Here is an 18,023-nt window from a genome sequence, read left to right as displayed (position 1 = left end):
AGGAGATAAGCACAAGAATCAGGTCAGTCTTCTTACCTCTGGGTGCAGAGACAAGGCCATAGATTCAGGAAGGCACTAATGGGCTTTCCAGTGTAACGGTAATATTTTTTAAATCTAGGATACTGTATATATTATTTTTACACACTCTATCGTTGTGATTTAGTAAAAACCCAACTTGTTTTTCCTTTTCTGGATTCACTGTTTTCTCCTCTCCATCAATAGTAAGTCAGTAGAAAAACTTGTTAACACTCCTCTTGATATACCATCTTAATGAGGGTGAAGAGGGAAATGTTTTCAAAGCAAGATCACCTCTAATGCCCTGGAGTGGACGGCTCGGGCCAAGAGTGTAGCAAGTGGGGTAAGAGCGAGTGTATTGGGAATATAAACAAACCGACTTACAGAATCCAGTTGTTTTCTCAGGTAATTGTCGATAGTTCAAAACACATTTTTGTTCAACAGCTTTTAAGAGCTGCAAACAGACTTACTGGCAGATTTTCTGATCTATTATGGCAATGGAAACCATCTGATGCCTGTTTTCAAACGTGTTTGCAGACGGCCAGAACTTATGACTCAATTAATAAAACAAACGTGTCTATGAACTTAATGTAATCCTTTTGACCTTAATAAAGTCTTAAATCCTGAGTAAATCTGTTTTAAGATTGAAAAATGTACGCAAAAGTGAAACACGCCATACACTTGCTCTAGAGTTTATGACCCTTGCCTCCTGCCACTGCTCCCTAGCTAACTTAGTGCCATTTAAAGTGCTTCCCTTGCTGGTAGCAAATTATAAATCCATATCTCTGTAAGACGCTCTCATCAGCCCACAGGCTTGTGCACAAGTACGTACACATACGCGCGCGCACGTGCACACACACACACACACACACACACACCACACACACAGTTTTCTCTCGGCATTGATTTGGTTGGCAGGTTGAAAAATGACCAAGGACTTTCTGTTCTAATTCTAAATATCATTGTTTGTAATGATAATATGCTGTTCATTTTCCTGGATTTTCCGCTATGAAAATGCTAGACACATTACAATAAAATATATTCTTATGCAAATAATCCAAATAGGGTTTTTTTTTTAACCCCCAGAAGAATGTCTGAAAGAGCGTCCTGTCAAAAGCAAAATAATAAAGTTTCTCAATAGGCCACTATTCTTTATCTGAGCTGTTAAGTCTTGAAGTTATTATATTATTACTGAATTGAAGGAATAATAAAATAATACTGGAGAGTCAGCCCCTAAGCCCTCCCCATACACAGCAATTACAACTCCAGCTGAAAATGACTGAAATTTTATCACATCAAAGAAGACACCAGCCAGCCATGGCTGCATGAAAGCCTTTTTGGAGTTTTGAGTTTGATTCAAAAAAGGGAGCTGTTTGTCATATTCTTCTATTGTTTCCGAGGCCCCTGTCAATCAGCACAGCAGTCAGTGAGGAGCTCTCCTGCTTGCTCCCGCGGCCAATAGGCAAGCCCGTGTGGCTCTTTCAACCTAGCTGGTTATCTAATCTATTTTTATTATGAGAAGAGAGTACAGTCGGTAGATTTGGTCATGGCTGAAATTAAACTTGCATGTTTTAATGTCATTAGAACATTTGGTTGTCAACCAAATCACGCCTTCCATTATCTGTATTCAAGCCTGCTTTGAATAATTACATTAGTGAAGAAAGGAGGAGGGGCCACCGAACTGGCAAGAAGGAAATGCAGGTTCTGTCCTCCCCATGAGTCCGGCTCCATTCTCAATATGCTTTGCAAGAACCTTGAGGATCCTGGTTTCACTTTGGGATGTGGCGGTAGTTTTGTCTTAGAGGGAAGCTTAATCATTTCTTCTACAAGCCAGTATAACAGGATTGAAATTGAAACATTTGTAAATGTTACCATATATAACATTTGGTATCACCTAAAACTTAGGTCGTCTTGCTCTGGTATCTCCAGTCTTGTTGATGATGGAAAACTTAAACTAACCACGAAGGCAACCGAGTTCCTCATCTTAGGCTCTCTTGGGTAGTCATCCCCTGCAGTGTTCAGACCCCCTCTCTCAGGACTGCATCCAGGGGTTTTCCCTTATCCTTTTCCCCACATTGATGTCTGTGTGCAGGGGAGGGCCCATGTCTGATGGCAGCAGAGGTGGGACAGAAGGAACTTAGGGTTTTTTTTTCAGGAATATTCTGCATCCTTTTGAGTCATGTAGCATCCAGTGCTAATGCCTGCTGTAGTGTGGCTGTCTCCCTGGATTATCCACTGGGATAATCGAGGGCCCCTTTGATCTTGAGTTCTCTGAATGTCCTTGTCCTGCGCCAGACTTGTGCTGGCTCATTAGTTCTCTCAGTGTCTCCCATCCCCCACCACTCGCAGGCTTCGGACCACTGGAAGTGTTCTCAGAACCATCTGCCGTCTCTCCTGCTGATGCTGCCACACTTAGTGTTTCTAGAATATCATAATTACTCTTTCTGTATTAGCACGTGGCCATGAAAGTAGACCACCACGAGGATGTTCAAGATTCTTTCAATATATTTAGGGTTCCTTTTCTTTGACCTACTTAGGGATGAGGCATTTTCTCCCTCCTTTTATCTGCCCAAAATGTATGACCCTCGCCACCAGCTCCTCCTCTCGGCACAGGAAGGATTTTCCCCTTCCTGGGTGGCAATTCCATTATATGACATATCCTTCATATTCTTTTACACTGTGGTTAATAATAAGTCTCTGTTCGCAGAGCCCTAAGTTTAACTCTTGCTATACAATGGAATTTAAAAGGAGATTTAGAAACCCTCCAATGAACCTGGCTTTCCAGTTCATTGTCTTCCTAAGGACTTAGAAGAATCGAGTTTGAGATCCAAGCTGAGCAAAGACTTCTTTGTTCTAGGTTGTACTAGAAGCTCCCATCTCCACCCCCACCTCGTCATGCCACATTGATCTAATGGGTGAGAAGCCACAGGAAGATATTTATGAAGAATAAAACATATATCACTTCAACGTTTTCATAAATATTATCTCCATTATATAAATATCTTTCTTTTCAACTGTTGACCACCGTTTATTTTATTTTAAGATTTTTATTTATTTGACAGAGAGAGAGAGAGAGCACAAGCAGAAGGAGGGTCAGAGGGAGAAGAAGAAGCAGACTCCCCACTGAGTAGGGAGCCCAATGCAGGACTCAGTCCCAGGACCCTGGAATCACAGCCCGAGCCAAAGGCAGACGCTTAACTGGCTGAGCCACCCAGGTGCCCCTATTGACCTCCTTTTATAGCATAATTTTGGTGCACTAGGCTGTCTGCTGGGGAGCCAGCAGTCTCAGTGTTAGGCATGAGACACCCGGTACAGAGAGTGAAGGAGAAAACAAATCTCAGGTGCCAAATAAAGTTTTTCAAATTGAAGAGGAAGATTCAGAGTGTCTTGGAATTCATGGGTCCCTTGTGAAAGCGATTGAGAGTATGTGCTACCTCAAAATGCTGATGCAGTAAATGATGCAGTTGTGTTAAAAAAGGCATTGGAAGTACATTGGAAGAAGCACATTGAAGTGTCTGTGTGAGCAGGTAGGGCTGACACTTGCACTGGGCAGAGATACCTAGACTCACATTTGTTGTTAATTTCTTCTGAGTTGGGACTATCATGGACAGTCTAGAACCAAACTAGCTGTGTCTGAGAGGTAAGGAATGTAACCATTTTATATTTAGCAAACATTTTTTAATACATTTCAGGGTTCATGGCCTTCCAACATTATTTATCTCTGCAGTCAATAAATGTTACTTTCTTTATTTTACAGTTAGAAATTGAGACGCAGGGAGGGAAAAATGACTTTCTGAGGATACATCTCAACTCATTACTATGTATTTTGTGGTATTTCTTTGCTGTAATCCTCAAATTTTAATTACAAAATAAGTATCTACATAAAATGTTTGTGTTTCAGTCACAGTATCATGAGGTCATCATACTTCCCACTTGGAATTCATCTTTTCAGAGCCTGAAAGAAGCTGGAGAGAGCATAAATTTTAGATCAAATGTGGTGGGAATAGAAAAGCAAGGAAAGTATGGGGAAACATTCAAATAATTTTGAGATTAGTTTTCAGCGTTGGGGGATTCTGAAGTTAATTAATATTTTTATATCCACCTAGATGGTACCTTAAATTGAAAAACTACTTCATTGTGAGCTGTGAGATCTTGGTCTTAGGCCCTGCACCACCATCAAATAGATTGGTTGACCTGAAAAAGTCAGCCAACTATTCTAGACTTCCAGTTTCCTTATGCATAAAAATGAGAACATTTAACTAGATAATCTCTATGTTTTCCTCTACTCTTCAGTGAGTCTCTGTGAATTCCACAGCCCCACAGATCTATCATGTCTCTCCAATTCTCAGATCCAAACAATCACCATGTTCTGCTGACTCTCCCCTAAATATTACTTGACTTTATCCATGCCCTTCCATCCCAGCTGTCATTCCCCTTGTTGAGAGCCTCAGTATCTTTCATCAGCCTCCTAACAGTTTCCTTGACTCCTTCCATTATCTCCTCTTTAATGGTGTCAGGGTGATTTCATTATCTTTTCTTTAATGGTATCAGGGTAATTTTTCTAAAACACTAATTTGATCATACTGCTCTCTTGGTTATAGCTCTTCTGTGGTTGCTTCCTTGCTGTAGCATAAAGCATGGCTTGCGTGTTCTGGCTCCCCACTTCTTTCTGCCCTTTTCATTTTCAGTGATTATGCCAATCTATTCATGTCACTCCCATGCTTCAAAACTGCAAGAGTTGTGTCAATATTCCTAGTCCCTAGTCCAGGGCCTGGCGTGTCATAGGTGCTCCGTAGAAGCCCGTGGACTGTATTGAGTGAATTCAGTTATAAACTTGGCCCTACAATGGTTGTCATGGCAGTCGCTCACTCTCAGGCTCTTCATCCAGAGCCCCAAGTATGGGTTAGGTAGCGTCCTCTGTGCTTCCTCAGCCTCCTCTGCCGACCCCTGTGGCAGCACTTATCACGCTGCGTGATCACTGCCAGCTTGCTCTTTTGTCTGCTCCTATGGACAGCGAGCAACTTGGGGGGGGTGGGATTCAGGTCTTGGTTGCTACTTTATTCCCAATCCTAGCACGTGGCAGGTGCCCAACAACTAAAGGGCTGAATAAATGAATGAATGAAAGAATGGCACAAAAAGAGGATGCGATGATATTAATAAACACCTTTTTACATCACGCTGGCTTCTACTTCTGCCAAAATGGGAGGTTAAAGCCCATATTTAAAGAAGAATGAGACTTTACCCTAGTAGCAAATGTCCAGAAGAATGGGTTCTTTTGCTCTTAGAACTCTGACTTCAGCCCATTGAGGTGCTGGTGGAAGAGGCAAGTATTGACTACCCGGGAGACATCGTCCTCAGGATGGGGACAGGAAACAGCACTCCTTAGGAGTAGGAAACAGCTGGAACTGTAGGAATGGTGCAGGAACCTTGGAAAAAGACAAATAATGAGAAACCATCAAGCAGCAAAAGTAGAGAACCAGTTTCCATTGTGTGATTGTGTTGGTTTTTGAAAATGAGAAGGTATTTATTTTACATGTTATGGTAATTAAACAAACAAAAACCTATACGACCAAAAAGTGAAGACTGATACATGCATTCAATGAAGCAGGGAAAATTACACTCACGGAGGAAAAGATTCCATATGTTCTCCAATACCTAGGCACAACTGGGTGCCGCTTTAATGACTTTCCAAATGCACCCCGTTGCTCTTAGGTATTGAAGAACATATGGCACGTTTCCCCTTTAACTGTGAATTTCCTTGCTTTTGTCAGTTGGTGTCTCAAGCTTAATGTATTTTAATGCAGCTTTTGTGGGTGTGAATACAGTCCGAAGTTGTTATTAAAGAGGCCATGTTAATAGTATACGCAGATGTTATCTCTTAGTCTTCCCCAAATATGCTGTGAAAATCTACATACACGGGTCTAACTTTGAAATTGTTAATAAAGGCCCTTCGAGAGTTTCCAAACTGTTCTTCTCAGCTCCAAACTTAGCATGGATGATAAATGACCATTTAGTTGCCAATATAGCACAATATTTCAATTTCCTGCCTTCCCAAAGGTATTTGAAAGGTTGTACGAAGTTCATACTCACAGTATGTGTTGTCTACAATGCCGTGATCTCCGACTGGCTAACCTTAACCAAAACCTTTTCAATTAACTGAACACATTCCTGGAGAAAACCAGCCCACTCTAGGTTCTGTATAAATATGTCTTTATTGATTTTCTTGGCAAAGACTCCCTAAATTATGGTGAAATCTGTTCTTTCAGATAATGTACAAAAGGGAACATTGGCCATGTAAGACAAACACTAAACGAACAGAAGGATGATCAGCATTTTATCTACAAGAAGTCACAGACTTAACTGTCTGTATTTTGTTGCAAGCACAGCCTCCGAGAATGTTTATGAAAATCTATAGGAAAGAATTAAAAAAAATCCTCACTCATCGTCCTGCCACCCCCTATAAATCAAATTGTTTTCATTTTTCCTCTTTCCCTTCCAGTCCCTGTCCATATGCGTACATAATTTTTACATAATTATACTTCCAGTGTAGAAGCAATTTTGTAATCTCCTTTTTTTTCCTATTTAAGATGATAGCAATTAGAATCTAAGGAAAGCTATATAGCACATTCTTGTGGACAAATAGAGCAGAACCCAGAGTAAAAAACTGAGACTCGTGTACCGAGATTTCCAGACAGCTAAAGGCCAGCATTTCAAAGTATGGAAAAGTCCCTGACTAGACTAGGTTGGCTCATTATTTGCTTCTGAATCTTCATTGTAAACAATGGAGCCCAAAGAGGGCTCCTCGTGAGTGTCCCATTATTTGGAGTGCCGGGCTGCCCAGAGAAAGGAGCCCAGTGAACAACTCCATTTGGGACTTAATATCATCCAAATAAAAGAAACAAGGCTGATCTCTGCTGATCCTCCATTAGGAAGACGGCAGAACGAGCATTTCTGAAATGGGTGACTTCTTGGGAAGCTGTCCTTTCTGTTGTCCAAGGACCTTAAACTTGCTATATAGAGACCAAACCTGTGAGACTAAGGCTCATTTTAAGGGTGGTGAGTAGCGAGCGACAAACACAATGATGAGTGTTGCAGGTGGAAATCATCAGCGCTTACTAGAGTGACAGAATGCCCACGTAAAGATCCATACATACATTAATGGGCCAAGCGCTTTTTTTGAAAGTACATGGATAGTGTGTTTCAAGCAGTCATGCGTTTCAGTCCAAGCTCTGTTTAGTATTTGACCCAAGCAGCAGTTTACTTGAGGAAGAATAAGAAATTTCTAATATTATTTTCACAAAATCTGCAATGTTAGAGAAATAAGGGAAATCCAAGTTTGTGGGTTTGCCGAGTCCATGTCCTTGGACCAGTTTTCTCTGTTTATCCTCTGTAAGATTTAACAGCAAACAACCCCTTCTGGATGGTGCTGCGTCTCTCTTCAGCTAACTATGATCTTAGCCAGAATGCAGACGGCAGCTGTGGTGCTGTGATTTTTACCAATGTCTGCAATATCAGAGTTGGTCGTCTTTGTTTAACAAAGAAATACGTCTCATATGCTCTACAGTTTTTTTCCATTTTGATTGAAAGTCTAACTGTCCTCCAGACTTAGGAGTCAAGGCTAACTCACGAGACTGTTCTGCTAAAATCATGACAGACTGACATGTACATAAGAATTGGTGAAACTTTCAGAGAAGATGGAATAACCCTGTTTAGGACGTAATACTGCAGAGTTCTTACGCTTCCCCTCCCCAAGTAGCCTTAACAACAGAGGAGTGTGAACTCTCCAGGGGCTCTGAAGCAGTCTGTCACACGCTTGAAATTACTTTGAAGATTCTGGTTTTCATCTTGAAATATCATAGGTTTTTGCATACTACTTCAGGATGTGTTCCTGTTTGTTTTGACTTCCCCAACTACTTTACATTGTCAGGCAAATTATGTAACTTTTCCTTCCACATCTTTAAGGCAAAGAGATGTTCCAGAAAGATGTCATGTTGTTCCATGGTTTATGCTGGTTGTGTGTGCCTGTTGAAAAAGCGTGATGTAGGGCTTTCGAGATTTTATTTTTCAACTATTCAGAGATGCTTTGGAATTAATTAAATACCAGAGAACATGAAATACCTGGAGCATTTTGCTACTGAACTTCACCCAGCCTGCCAGATGACTGATGTGAGATAATGAATGTAAAAATGCCTTGAAACAGACCTTGGGTTAAGTTCTAGCACTTGCTGACTTCTTCCTTTCTACAGAGGTGCACCTCCAGCTTCTCCAGCTACCTTGCTTGCTCCTGTGAAGTTTTCCTGTTAGAGTTTTAGAATGTGATTTGGAGTGAGACAGACCTAGATTACTATCACACCTCTGTCACTTCATAGCCTTGTCACTTACCTTCTCCAACACTCAGTTTTCTCATCTGTAAAGTGGGGAAAATCACATCCATCTCCAAGGGTTGTTGGGGGGATTACATGAGATGATGTAAGCATCTAACACATGGAAGATATCTTAATAAGGCTAGTTCCTCTTCCTGTGTACTTCATTGTCCGCTAGGACATCTCAGCTCAATTCTGTAGCTGTTCTTGCTGCTGTGAGCTGGCATTAGTTGGGGCAGGAACGGAGGTCTCCACTGCTAGCATTCTCACTGTTCTCTTTTTTAGGTGTGGGGTATGGGGTTCTTTAAGTGTCACTGATGGCAGCTGGAGGTATCTTCACACATTTCATGCAGTAGATAAATAAAGAAATAAAACCCAAAGCAATCTAGGTTAAATGTAGTACCTTTCTCCCCACATTCCAGCACTTAACTGTGTGCCACTGTGAAACTCTCAGGATTCTAGGATTTTCTTTGGTTGATGGATTTGCATATTGAAATGTCTAATGGCCCCCATTTCAGGGGATTTTGGTAATTTCTTCTGAAAATAAAGGTTATTTGTTTTGGTTAGGGATTTAAAGTTTTGATCTTCAGTCTTAAGACTAGAATCATATAATAGTAACAAATAATGACATTGTCCCAAACACTGTTCTGAGTGCCTTACAAATAGTAACTTATTTAATCCTGCCAGCAACCCTGTGAAGAGGGCAGTCTTATTATCATTCTTGCTTTATTGATGAAGATATTGAGGCACAGAGACATTAAGTAACTTGCCCAAAGCCACATAGTGAGTAGGTACAGGAGCCAGGATTTGAACCCAGGAAGGCTGCACTGCATTCAGAATCTGTTCACATGTACATGCACACATGCACACATAGAGCCTCTGTGTGTATATATATGTAGTATGTGTGCGTATGCTCTGGCTGGCTGTCTAGTTGCCGTAATGTCCTATGTGAATGGTCTTTACATTCTCCTGTTTTCTTAGTGGAGCATCTGGTGTCAGACTGTCAGGGTTCAAATCCCAGCTCCACGGTTACTTACTATACCTCAGATTTCTTATTTATAGAATGTGGACATTAATAGTTCTTGCTTTTGTAAGCCAAGATTCTTGGCTTCAGACAACAGCTACCCAATCCAATTAACATAAGCAAGACAAATTTTATGGAAAGAACTTAGGAAGGTTGGCAAATCAGGCTCAGAAAATGGCAGAAACCAAAGGAAACTGCAGGACCGGGTTACATACTGCTTCTATAGCCTCTAGATTCTGGAAGCCACTTTTGGCACCATCACCACTGCCCACCGGGTGTCTGTACTGCTAAAATGCATTACTCATTTCCTGTGCTGAGTCGTGATGGGATTAGCCAGTCAGCCAAATTTAGGGCACCTGCTCATGCCCTAGCCCAGGGAGCAGGGAGTGCCTGGTTCTGGCATTGGTAGTAGGAGGTGGTCTTCCATCAAGACTCACCCAGTGATGGGGTTTCCACAAAAGAGGAATGTTCAGGTAGTGGACAGCCAAGAATCAAATGAAGGCAAATCAAGGCAAAATCAAAAGCAGAATGAACAAAACCACTGGACGAAAGTCTATGATTCACCTCTTAGAGTCGTAAGGATGAAAATGCAAAGTATACAGTAAGACCCCCATAAGTGTTACCTGTTTTGGTAACAGGTTTTGGTAATTGGGTAATTATATGCTATTTTTTAGTGGGCTATAATATAAAGGACTGTCCTTTTAGCTCTGATTTCTGCCTTTTTGTCTAAAGTTTTAATGCAATTACTTCTTTTTTTATTTAAGTTCAATTAGCCAACATACAGTATATCTTTAGTTCCAGATGTTGCGTTCAATAATTTATCAGTTGCATATGATTACTTCTAATATCCTTAAAATGTCTTTCTATTTGATTCTGTTCCCACCAGGATAAAACTAGTCGTAATAAAAAAAACAATGATTTCGTATTTACGTAGCTCCAACATATTAAAATTTATAGCATCTCATTTAAACTTCTCAGCAGCCTTCTGAGGTAAGACTTATATTCTCCTATTTCCCAGTTGAGGAAATTGAGGCTCAGAGAGTTAATATAAATTGCCCAGGGTCAGAGCTAATTGGTGGTAGATCCAGGATTTGAATGCAAATCTCCTGACTCATCCAGCACTTTTGTCATATGTGCCCACTCAGGAGAAAAAGAGAAATTTCTTTCCCACATTTGCCTTGATTTTCTGTTCTGGGAAATGTTATAACTACCTTCCCAAATGACTTGTTGGTAGTGTAGTTTGACAGTTAAGAGCACAGGACCAAATCTGAATTCCGCCTCTACAACTTCTTGACTGGGAGACCTTTGGTGATTAAAACTCTTCCAGTATCCGTTTTCTTATCTGTAGAATGGACACACTGGTACCCCACTCATAGGTTTCTAGTAAAAGTAAAATTAGATAATGGCCAAGAAGTGCTTAGCATAGTTCTTGGCACATAGTGAACTATTATTCCGCTATTATTATTATTACTGGATGAATGCAGGGAAAGAAGGGTAGGAGAAGCCAGTATTCACTTCAATTATTTTGGCAATCCAGTCATTACTCCCCTTTGCTTGAATTATCCTTATGTCCCTATGTCTGCTTAGCCAATTCTTTTTTTTTTTTTTTAAACAGCCAAATATTGTCCAGATAATCTGGAAACCAGGAATGGTAGAAGCATTTATACTTTTTTTTTAAAGATTTTATTTACTTATTTGACAGACAGAGATCACAAGTAGACAGAGAAGCAGACAGAGAGAAGGTGGAAGCAGGCTCTCCACTGAGCAGAGAGCCCGATGTGGGGCTTGATCCTAGGACCCTGGGATCATGACCTGAGCCGAAGGCAGAGGCTTTAACCTACTGAGCCACACAGGTGCCCCTGCTTAGCCAATTCTTGAGAGTCTTTTGAAGTCTAGCCTAAGTTTCATTCTCTATGAGGTCTTCTAGAAAAACCAGTACTCATCAGTCTCTCTCTTCTCTGTATGCCCGTGGAGTTGGCATTGTCTACACCATATAATTACGCACTTCTAAAGTCTTTGGTGCAGTATCAGCTAGTGCAGTGGACTGTTTGTGTTTCTTTGAAGTTCATAAAGTTCATATGCTGAAACCTAATCCCCAACATGATGGTATTTGGGGATGGGGGTCTTTGGGAGGTGATTAGATCATGAGCATAGAGCCATCAGGAATGGGTTTAGTGTCTCATAAGAGAGGTCCCAGAGAGCTTCCTCTCTAATTCTGCCATGTGAGGACACTGAGAAGTCTGTAACTCAGAAGAGAGCTCTCCCCAGAACTTGACCTCACTGGTACCCCAATTTTAGTCTTCCAGCCTCCAGAACTGTGAGAAATAAATATCTGTTGTTCATAAGCACCTTCCCCCGCCCCAGTCTATGGCACTTTGTTGTAGCAGCTCAAACTAAGACAGCTAGATTTTAAACTTCTTGAGGACGATGGTTAGTTTCCCACAATGACTAGCAGAGGGCTGAGAAAGTGCAAAAATTGTTGCCTAATAAATGTTTGTAGATTCGTTTTCCTGGGTCCTTAGTAGGAAAAGCCAATAAAATGGCTGAGTAATAGTACCATATATAGTGTAGCTCTCCATTTTTCAAAGCCCCTTCCCAAGTGTAATAATAGGATAACCTCATGAGCCCCTGTGGGGAAGACACAGAACAGTAAGAAAGGGCTCTCCTGTTTTCCTTCCATTCTTGGTATTCTGTCTAGTAGAAGCAGTCCATATTTCCAACCTTCTCTGCTAAAATTTTCCTAGGAACTAGATCTAGCCTTAACTAAGCAAGCAGAGAAGACTTTGATCCTACAGCCTTTAATTAGCATCATATCCAAAAGGGCAGGGTGTACTTGAAGGAGTCTGAGACAAAAGGTCCATTGAAGTAACTTGGCCAATGACTCTGAGCCTCAATGCCTCTCGCACAGTGGAGGAGGTTTGTAGCGGTTCTGCTCTTCTGTGACTTAGACAGTATGTTAGTTAGGATCATGCTAGCTACTGCAACCTCAAAATTCAGTGCCTTAACACAGTGGACGTTTGTTTACTAGTTACATAGTGGTCCGGTGTAGGTGTTCCTGGTCAGTGGTAGTAGTGACAGGGCTCTTCTCTGTGTGTGCATTTAGGGATACAGACTGGTGGAGTTTCTGACATCTTCAACCTAGGGCATCCAAGGTTGCCCTGGGTGTCAACATCTAGCAGGTAGGAAGGGAAAGAGCACAGGAGATTGTGCAGAGAAGGGCCAAGCCTGGAAATGTTGCACATAACCTTTGTCCCCTTTTCATTAGCCACATATAACCACTATTCACTGCAAGGGATGTTGGGATATGTAGTCTAGCTGGGTGCCAGGAAAAAGAGAACATGCATATTGATGAAGTAGTCTTTCCCCCAGATAAAATTAATGATTTTTTAAAAAAAGATTTATTTATTTGAGAGAGAGAGAAAGGGAGGGAGTATTGGGGGGTGGGCAGAGGAAGAGGCAGAGAGAGAATCTCTGCAGACTTCTAAATCTAAAGCAGACTTCCTGCTGAGTGTCATGATCTCTCATGACCCTGAGATCATCACATGAGCCAAAACTGAGTCACACACTTGACTGACTGAGCCATCCAGGTGCCCCCAAAATAACAACAATTTAAATTAGTATCTTGGGACACTTTCCTATGCCAGGTTCTGTGCTACGTGTATTTATATGCATTATCTCATTTAAGCCTTGCAATGCTAATGGGGTGGGCACTATTTTTCGCCTTTTTTTTTTTTTTTTGGATGACGAAACTAAGATTTAAATCATTCAGCAACCACCTTGTAAAGCTATGCTTTGACTCTGGCTTTGAATCTGGCTCTATTTGACCCTGGAGCTGGCCCTCTTAACCTCTCTACTTTTATAACTGTCCCATATGATAATTCTATGTTATAATATCTTCTACGGGCTTCTAACCTAATGGAAAGACAGATCATTTAGTAGAGGGCTTTCTTTTGCTCTTTGGGTGTTTATATCATGTTATATCTGGCTGACTTCCCAGTCATATTTCAGTTCTCCACAGGTGAGCCTTCAAAAAGTGTCCATAGATGAAATATACTGCTTCAAACAGATTCTTATCCACAGTTTCTCTTGGAACATTGTCCACACGGAGTATATGAAGTGTTTATGAACCTAGGGGATGATGATTGGAAATGAGGTTGGAAGTCTCCCCAGCTACCTTTCTGATGAGGTTTCTGGTTCCCTCTGAGTCATATGGGACACAAATATAAGTGCACTCTTGTGGTTCTGAGAAAGTTCTGCTTTGGGCTTGGCCGTCATCAGATAGGCTGGGAAGGGAAACATTTGGGAATGCAAATTAGCGCAGCCATAAAGCCGGTGGACTGCCTGAGGCCAGGAGTGGGGTTCATGGGACAGGACGTGCACCTGGAGGGAGCCGAGATGTGGTGAGGGCAAAGGCCCTCACCTGAGTGGGGAGGGCTGGGGCAGATGCGCATTTCATACCAACTGATTGAACCGAAGATGGCGGCAGCCTGACTGAGGCAGTTTAGAGCCTGCTGTGAGCTCAACCAATGTGGGGAGAAAAACATAGAAACTTCAGGATTTTGGAATCTCAGAAATGTTTGCTTTTCAACCTGTTGCTCTGGGATCTTGTCAACAGACTCTGTTTACCTGGCCTATTTTCACTCACTCCGACTTTAAATTCTGAGGAATATAGCTACTCTTTGAATTAGCTTTGATGACTTGGCGGGCCACAGTGGGAAATTGAAGCCTTCCTTCTTGCTCCACCCACCCCGCCCCACCATCTTACCTCCTCAGTTGTGAGGCTAGATGGGAAGTGGGAATTTCGTTTTTGCGGTTTACAGCAGAGAAAGCAGCTTCTAGTGTACCTGTGCACGGTGGTCCCCCCATCTGTACCGGAGGGGGAAGGGAGGGCCACAGCGGAGTCTGGTGCTGGTCACACAGCTTCCTGCCAGAGGAGTTCAGGCCCGGTGCTCCCACCAGTTATGAAGAAAGGGTTTGTGAAGATTATCGAGTGGAGGTCAGCAAGGAGGCCTCAGGCACCGTGCTGGGTGCAGGATACAGAGGTGCGAAAACATGGATCCTGCCCCCGAGCTGCTCACAGTCTACTGGGATGACACAGTGTGACCAAGGTTAGCATGGGGAAAGCCATGGGGGCAGGAGCAGCAAAGGGCATTGCCCTTAGGCACTGAAGACCTAGGCTGTTGAAGGGACAGCCTGGTGTATGACCTGGGCGATCTAGGATAGTGCACTTTATAGAGCCCGGGCTTCCCCAAACCTACACATCTCAACCGCTTCTCAGAAAAACCTGTGAACACCATACTTTGGAAAATGAGTTTCTTCTCTTTTCTTCACGAAGAAATATTTTTTGTTCCCGTCACAAACATTTATTTGCTCTCTGCTCTGAGCCAGACACGTGCAAGAGCTACGAAGGACTCATCTGTGACACTGACGGGAATAGGAGATTGGAACCAGTGGCTCAGCAGATCACATGGCAAGTGGATGCTAGACCCGCACCGGACTTTATGGGAGCACAGCGGAGAGATACCTAATCCAGGCTGGGGACGGGGGTGTGATTGCTGTTAGTCTCCAAAAGTTTTTTGAAGGTGTGAGCCTGAGCTAAATCTTAAGGAGTAAGTGGGAGTTAGGCAGGACACAGGGAAAAGGACACAGCAGGATGGGTAGGAGAGGGCCTTCCAGGTAAAGGGAATAGAGCAAGCATGTGGGCGAAACTGTGGTATGGCACTGAAAATACGTCAGTGATTCCATTCCGTCAAATGGATCTTAAATTAATGTATCTATCTGATGATAAAGATAATACAGATTCTTTGTGTAAAATTTGCGAATTATAGAAAAGCTCAAAGAAAAGAAGTAGAAATCACCTTGAATCCCTTCACTCAGAGAGCACCACGATTAACATCTTGTAAGTTCCTTCATCTACGTAACAGTACATTTGGATCATTTTCTCAAGTTATTAAATAATCTTTAGAACATCATGATTATTGGCATCACCATAGTATTCCATTGGATTGATTTAACCAAGCCCCTGCTGGTATTTGTTTAGATTATCTATATATGTGTTCATGTTCCCAAACATAAATGATGCTGTAATTAATGACTTCTTGTAGACATCATGGCATAGGGATTAGGAGCAGGGACTGCTTGGGTTTGGACCCAGGATTGCAGAGCCAATTCCTGGGCTAATTATGTAACTTTCATGTGCTTCCCGTCCTTGCAGGTAAAACAGGGCTGAAATAGTACCATCCTTAGAAAGTTGTGATAATTAAATGAGTTAATACATGTCAAGTTCTTAGAACGGGGCCTCATACCTAGTAAACACTCAAAAAAAAAATCTTTGCTACTGTTAATTTTATATATTTCTGATCATTTCCTGAGCATAAAACTTTGGCATTAGGATGGCAGGGTTGAGGAGTGTATTTATTTTTAAGGCTTTTAATGTATATCATCAAATTGCTGTATGGTAAGGGCATACCAATTTACTATCTTATGAGTAGTGCATGAGCTGAGCCCAAGGCAGATGCTTGTGGACTGAGCCACCCAGGTGCCCCAGTGTGGCTTATTTTTAAGCAAATACTTTCTCTGATCTTTTTTCATAACAAAGTGAAGAGGCAGACAACAAACCCAGAGAAAGAATTATAGCATATATGAAAAAAGATTAATATCTCCAATACAAAGAAAATGCTTCAAATCTATAATAGAGGACAAATACCTTAGTGGAAAAGTAAGCAAATGATATGAACAGATAAGTCACAAAAGAAGAAATACAAATTGCCAATAAATATGAGGAAAGAATCTTCTGTCTCATTGCTAATCAGAGAAATGCAAATTAAAATAATACCAGAAACAATATTAAAAGGCTCAGTTATTAAATAAACTCAGAGAAAGTTCATGTTTGGGAACATGAACGTATATATAGATAATCTAAACAAACACCAGCGGGGGCTTGGTTAAATCAATCCAATGGAATACTATGCCAATAATCATGATGTTCTAAAGATTATTTAATAACTTGAGAAAATGATCCAAATGTACTGTTACGTAGATGAAGGAACTTACAAGATGTTAATCGTGGTGCTCTCTGAGTGAAGGGATTCAAGGTGATTTCTACTTCTTTTCTTTGAGCTTTTCTATAATTCGCAAATTTTACACAAAGAATCTGTATTATCTTTATCATCAGATAGATACATTAATTTAAGATCCATTTGACGGAATGGAATCACTGACGTATTTTCAGTGCCATACTACAGTTTCGCCCACATGCTTGCTCTATTCCCTTTACCTGGAAGGCCCTCTCCTACCCATCCTGCTGTGTCCTTTTCCCTGTGTCCTGCCTAACTCCCACTTACTCCTTAAGATTTAGCTCAGGCTCACACCTTCAAAAAGGTTTCTTTTCGGTTTTCACGTTTGACTTTTTATATCATCTGGAATTCATGTTAGCTCAGTTTATCCCCAAATAGCTAAAAACTGTCCCAGCATTTTTCTTTCCCCACCAATTTGAAGTATCATCCTTAGCATATACTATATTGGTATGTCCTTTAGGTCCGTTCCCATGCTTTCTTTCCCGATCCGTGGATGCCAGTCTATTCCTATGCTAGTGTCATGCTGTCCTAATTATTGTTGCTTTAAGAAACATGGAAGTATCTGGCAGGGCAAGTTCTTCCTCATTACTCACATTTTTGTTAAAAAATATCCTGGTTATTAAATATATCAATAAGTATAAAAATTGTGTTAGGTACATACATATTCTGAGATTCACAATTCTCCAAAATACTTTTTATCATCTTTCAAAATATGCAGGTATTTTTACAGATCGTCGTCCTAATAGAGGGCTGCTATAGCCAAAGCACATACAGTTTCCCCTCTCTGAAAACATTTCCAGTCCCTTATTATGCAGACTGTTGTAGAATTTCACAGTTTTTTTAAAAGATTTTATTTATTCATTTGAGAGAGAGAGAGAGACTAGATTGAGGGAGAGCTCAGAGGCAGAAGGAGAGGAAGCAGACTCCCTGCAGAGTAGAGAGCCCAATGCGGGGCTTGATGCCAGGACCCTGAGATAATGACCTGAGCTGAAGGCAGACGCTTAACCCACTGAGCCATCCAGGCACCACCAAATTTTATAGTTTTTACAAGCTAGAAGTTACCTTCAAGATTATCCAGTCCAGCTACCTTATTTCATACATGAGTCATTCAAACTTCGTCAGGCCATAGTGGCAAAACCAGGGAGAGAACCAATGGTTCCTGCCTCCATGATACCAGCACTAAAGAGGTAGTAATGAATAATTATTGTTTCATCTCGTGCACTGCCATCCATGAGAGCACTTAACACTTTACCCTTTGATGCAAAATTCTCCTGAAATATGTTCCTTCTTTCCCTCACACCCCAATTTAAAGGTCTAAACAAACCTCTCTCTGCCTCTGTCATGGACTTTAAAAATATAAATGTTGTATGTAGTACATAGTATTTTACCAGAAAACTACAACAAGATAAATTTAGACTATGGTTTGAGCATATAATTATAGCATGTCATGAAACAAAGGGAGTTAAAAATACAAAGCTAAGCCCACAGCAATAAATATTGTACAAGACACTCATTATTTTACGGGAATCCAAAAGAATTTGCAAA

This window comes from Enhydra lutris, unplaced genomic scaffold, assembly GCF_002288905.1.
Source record: "Enhydra lutris kenyoni isolate GAN:26980312 unplaced genomic scaffold, ASM228890v2 scaffoldscaffold65, whole genome shotgun sequence".
In the NCBI taxonomy this organism is placed as follows: domain Eukaryota; kingdom Metazoa; phylum Chordata; class Mammalia; order Carnivora; family Mustelidae; genus Enhydra; species Enhydra lutris.
Note: the sequence above shows the minus strand (reverse complement) of the source record.